Below are 6,000 nucleotides of genomic sequence, written 5' to 3'. Positions count from 1 at the left end.
CCCGAACGTGGTTTCGCTAGTTTCAGAAACTCAGAATATCTCAAACCTGCTAGCCTGTGTCATACAGTCATAGACCTCCCGAACGTGGTTTCGCTAGTTTCAGAAACTCAGAATATCTCAAACCTGCTAGCCTGTGTCATACAGTCATAGACCTCCCGAACGTGGTTTCGCTAGTTTCAGAAACTCAGAATATCTCAAACCTGCTAGCCTGTGTCATACAGTCATAGACCTCCCGAACGTGGTTTCGCTAGTTTCAGAAACTCAGAATATCTTAAACCTGCTAGCCTGTGTCATACAGTCATAGACCTCCCGAACGTGGTTTCGCTAGTTTCAGAAACTCAGAATATCTCAAACCTGCTAGCCTGTGTCATACAGTCATAGACCTCCCGAACGTGGTTTCGCTAGTTTCAGAAACTCAGAATATCTCAAACCTGCTAGCCTGTGTCATACAGTCATAGACCTCCCGAACGTGGTTTCGCTAGTTTCAGAAACTCAGAATATCTCAAACCTGCTAGCCTGTGTCATACAGTCATAGACCTCCCGAACGTGGTTTCGCTAGTTTCAGAAACTCAGAATATCTCAAACCTGCTAGCCTGTGTCATACAGTCATAGACCTCCCGAACGTGGTTTCGCTAGTTTCAGAAACTCAGAATATCTCAAACCTGCTAGCCTGTGTCATACAGTCACGGACCTCCCGAACGTGGTTTCGCTAGTTTCAGAAACTCAGAATATCTTAAACCTGCTAGCCTGTGTCATACAGTCATAGACCTCCCGAACGTGGTTTCGCTAGTTTCAGAAACTCAGAATATCTCAAACCTGCTAGCCTGTGTCATACAGTCATAGACCTCCCGAACGTGGTTTCGCTAGTTTCAGAAACTCAGAATATCTCAAACCTGCTAGCCTGTGTCATACAGTCATAGACCTCCCGAACGTGGTTTCGCTAGTTTCAGAAACTCAGAATATCTTAAACCTGCTAGCCTGTGTCATACAGTCATAGACCTCCCGAACGTGGTTTCGCTAGTTTCAGAAACTCAGAATATCTCAAACCTGCTAGCCTGTGTCATACAGTCATAGACCTCCCGAACGTGGTTTCGCTAGTTTCAGAAACTCAGAATATCTTAAACCTGCTAGCCTGTGTCATACAGTCATAGACCTCCCGAACGTGGTTTCGCTAGTTTCAGAAACTCAGAATATCTCAAACCTGCTAGCCTGTGTCATACAGTCATAGACCTCCCGAACGTGGTTTCGCTAGTTTCAGAAACTCAGAATATCTTAAACCTGCTAGCCTGTGTCATACAGTCACGGACCTCCCGAACGTGGTTTCGCTAGTTTCAGAAACTCAGAATATCTCAAACCTGCTAGCCTGTGTCATACAGTCATAGACCTCCCGAACGTGGTTTCGCTAGTTTCAGAAACTCCGAATATCTCAAACCTGCTAGCCTGTGTCATACAGTCATAGACCTCCCGAACGTGGTTTCGCTAGTTTCAGAAACTCAGAATATCTCAAACCTGCTAGCCTGTGTCATACAGTCATAGACCTCCCGAACGTGGTTTCGCTAGTTTCAGAAACTCAGAATATCTTAAACCTGCTAGCCTGTGTCATACAGTCACGGACCTCCCGAACGTGGTTTCGCTAGTTTCAGAAACTCAGAATATCTTAAACCTGCTAGCCTGTGTCATACAGTCACGGACCTCCCGAACGTGGTTTCGCTAGTTTCAGAAACTCAGAATATCTTAAACCTGCTAGCCTGTGTCATACAGTCACGGACCTCCCGAACGTGGTTTCGCTAGTTTCAGAAACTCAGAATATCTTAAACCTGCTAGCCTGTGTCATACAGTCACGGACCTCCCGAACGTGGTTTCGCTAGTTTCAGAAACTCAGAATATCTTAAACCTGCTAGCCTGTGTCATACAGTCACGGACCTCCCGAACGTGGTTTCGCTAGTTTCAGAAACTCAGAATATCTTAAACCTGCTAGCCTGTGTCATACAGTCACGGACCTCCCGAACGTGGTTTCGCTAGTTTCAGAAACTCAGAATATCTCAAACCTGCTAGCCTGTGTCATACAGTCACGGACCTCCCGAACGTGGTTTCGCTAGTTTCAGAAACTCAGAATATCTTAAACCTGCTAGCCTGTGTCATACAGTCATAGACCTCCCGAACGTGGTTTCGCTAGTTTCAGAAACTCAGAATATCTTAAACCTGCTAGCCTGTGTCATACAGTCACGGACCTCCCGAACGTGGTTTCGTTAGTTTCAGAAACTCAGAATATCTTAAACCTGCTAGCCTGTGTCATACAGTCTCGGACCTCCCGAACGTGGTTTCGCTAGTTTCAGAAACTCAGAATATCTTAAACCTGCTAGCCTGTGTCATACAGTCACGGACCTCCCGAACGTGGTTTCGCTAGTTTCAGAAACTCAGAATATCTTAAACCTGCTAGCCTGTGTCATACAGTCACGGACCTCCCGAACGTGGTTTCGCTAGTTTCAGAAACTCAGAATATCTTAAACCTGCTAGCCTGTGTCATACAGTCATAGACCTCCCGAACGTGGTTTCGCTAGTTTCAGAAACTCAGAATATCTTAAACCTGCTAGCCTGTGTCATACAGTCACGGACCTCCCGAACGTGGTTTCGCTAGTTTCAGAAACTCAGAATATCTTAAACCTGCTAGCCTGTGTCATACAGTCTCGGACCTCCCGAACGTGGTTTCGCTAGTTTCAGAAACTCAGAATATCTTAAACCTGCTAGCCTGTGTCATACAGTCACGGACCTCCCGAACGTGGTTTCGCTAGTTTCAGAAACTCAGAATATCTTAAACCTGCTAGCCTGTGTCATACAGTCATAGACCTCCCGAACGTGGTTTCGCTAGTTTCAGAAACTCAGAATATCTTAAACCTGCTAGCCTGTGTCATACAGTCATAGACCTCCCGAACGTGGTTTCGCTAGTTTCAGAAACTCAGAATATCTTAAACCTGCTAGCCTGTGTCATACAGTCACGGACCTCCCGAACGTGGTTTCGCTAGTTTCAGAAACTCAGAATATCTCAAACCTGCTAGCCTGTGTCATACAGTCATAGACCTCCCGAACGTGGTTTCGCTAGTTTCAGAAACTCAGAATATCTCAAACCTGCTAGCCTGTGTCATACAGTCATAGACCTCCCGAACGTGGTTTCGCTAGTTTCAGAAACTCAGAATATCTTAAACCTGCTAGCCTGTGTCATACAGTCACGGACCTCCCGAACGTGGTTTCGCTAGTTTCAGAAACTCAGAATATCTCAAACCTGCTAGCCTGTGTCATACAGTCATAGACCTCCCGAACGTGGTTTCGCTAGTTTCAGAAACTCAGAATATCTTAAACCTGCTAGCCTGTGTCATACAGTCATAGACCTCCCGAACGTGGTTTCGCTAGTTTCAGAAACTCAGAATATCTTAAACCTGCTAGCCTGTGTCATACAGTCACGGACCTCCCGAACGTGGTTTCGTTAGTTTCAGAAACTCAGAATATCTTAAACCTGCTAGCCTGTGTCATACAGTCTCGGACCTCCCGAACGTGGTTTCGCTAGTTTCAGAAACTCAGAATATCTTAAACCTGCTAGCCTGTGTCATACAGTCACGGACCTCCCGAACGTGGTTTCGCTAGTTTCAGAAACTCAGAATATCTTAAACCTGCTAGCCTGTGTCATACAGTCACGGACCTCCCGAACGTGGTTTCGCTAGTTTCAGAAACTCAGAATATCTTAAACCTGCTAGCCTGTGTCATACAGTCATAGACCTCCCGAACGTGGTTTCGCTAGTTTCAGAAACTCAGAATATCTTAAACCTGCTAGCCTGTGTCATACAGTCACGGACCTCCCGAACGTGGTTTCGCTAGTTTCAGAAACTCAGAATATCTTAAACCTGCTAGCCTGTGTCATACAGTCTCGGACCTCCCGAACGTGGTTTCGCTAGTTTCAGAAACTCAGAATATCTTAAACCTGCTAGCCTGTGTCATACAGTCACGGACCTCCCGAACGTGGTTTCGCTAGTTTCAGAAACTCAGAATATCTTAAACCTGCTAGCCTGTGTCATACAGTCATAGACCTCCCGAACGTGGTTTCGCTAGTTTCAGAAACTCAGAATATCTTAAACCTGCTAGCCTGTGTCATACAGTCATAGACCTCCCGAACGTGGTTTCGCTAGTTTCAGAAACTCAGAATATCTTAAACCTGCTAGCCTGTGTCATACAGTCACGGACCTCCCGAACGTGGTTTCGCTAGTTTCAGAAACTCAGAATATCTCAAACCTGCTAGCCTGTGTCATACAGTCATAGACCTCCCGAACGTGGTTTCGCTAGTTTCAGAAACTCAGAATATCTCAAACCTGCTAGCCTGTGTCATACAGTCATAGACCTCCCGAACGTGGTTTCGCTAGTTTCAGAAACTCAGAATATCTTAAACCTGCTAGCCTGTGTCATACAGTCACGGACCTCCCGAACGTGGTTTCGCTAGTTTCAGAAACTCAGAATATCTCAAACCTGCTAGCCTGTGTCATACAGTCATAGACCTCCCGAACGTGGTTTCGCTAGTTTCAGAAACTCAGAATATCTCAAACCTGCTAGCCTGTGTCATACAGTCATAGACCTCCCGAACGTGGTTTCGCTAGTTTCAGAAACTCAGAATATCTCAAACCTGCTAGCCTGTGTCATACAGTCATAGACCTCCCGAACGTGGTTTCGGTAGTTTCAGAAACTCAGAATATCTTAAACCTGCTAGCCTGTGTCATACAGTCATAGACCTCCCGAACGTGGTTTCGCTAGTTTCAGAAACTCAGAATATCTTAAACCTGCTAGCCTGTGTCATACAGTCACGGACCTCCCGAACGTGGTTTCGCTAGTTTCAGAAACTCAGAATATCTTAAACCTGCTAGCCTGTGTCATACAGTCATAGACCTCCCGAACGTGGTTTCGCTAGTTTCAGAAACTCAGAATATCTTAAACCTGCTAGCCTGTGTCATACAGTCATAGACCTCCCGAACGTGGTTTCGCTAGTTTCAGAAACTCAGAATATCTTAAACCTGCTAGCCTGTGTCATACAGTCACGGACCTCCCGAACGTGGTTTCGCTAGTTTCAGAAACTCAGAATATCTTAAACCTGCTAGCCTGTGTCATACAGTCACGGACCTCCCGAACGTGGTTTCGCTAGTTTCAGAAACTCAGAATATCTTAAACCTGCTAGCCTGTGTCATACAGTCACGGACCTCCCGAACGTGGTTTCGCTAGTTTCAGAAACTCAGAATATCTCAAACCTGCTAGCCTGTGTCATACAGTCATAGACCTCCCGAACGTGGTTTCGCTAGTTTCAGAAACTCAGAATATCTCAAACCTGCTAGCCTGTGTCATACAGTCATAGACCTCCCGAACGTGGTTTCGCTAGTTTCAGAAACTCAGAATATCTCAAACCTGCTAGCCTGTGTCATACAGTCATAGACCTCCCGAACGTGGTTTCGCTAGTTTCAGAAACTCAGAATATCTCAAACCTGCTAGCCTGTGTCATACAGTCATAGACCTCCCGAACGTGGTTTCGCTAGTTTCAGAAACTCAGAATATCTTAAACCTGCTAGCCTGTGTCATACAGTCACGGACCTCCCGAACGTGGTTTCGCTAGTTTCAGAAACTCAGAATATCTCAAACCTGCTAGCCTGTGTCATACAGTCATAGACCTCCCGAACGTGGTTTCGCTAGTTTCAGAAACTCAGAATATCTCAAACCTGCTAGCCTGTGTCATACAGTCATAGACCTCCCGAACGTGGTTTCGGTAGTTTCAGAAACTCAGAATATCTTAAACCTGCTAGCCTGTGTCATACAGTCATAGACCTCCCGAACGTGGTTTCGCTAGTTTCAGAAACTCAGAATATCTTAAACCTGCTAGCCTGTGTCATACAGTCATAGACCTCCCGAACGTGGTTTCGCTAGTTTCAGAAACTCAGAATATCTCAAACCTGCTAGCCTGTGTCATACAGTCAT

The sequence above is a fragment of the Caenorhabditis remanei genome, chromosome III (assembly GCF_010183535.1).
Source record: "Caenorhabditis remanei strain PX506 chromosome III, whole genome shotgun sequence".
Classification (NCBI taxonomy): Eukaryota; Metazoa; Nematoda; class Chromadorea; order Rhabditida; family Rhabditidae; genus Caenorhabditis; species Caenorhabditis remanei.
Note: the sequence above shows the minus strand (reverse complement) of the source record.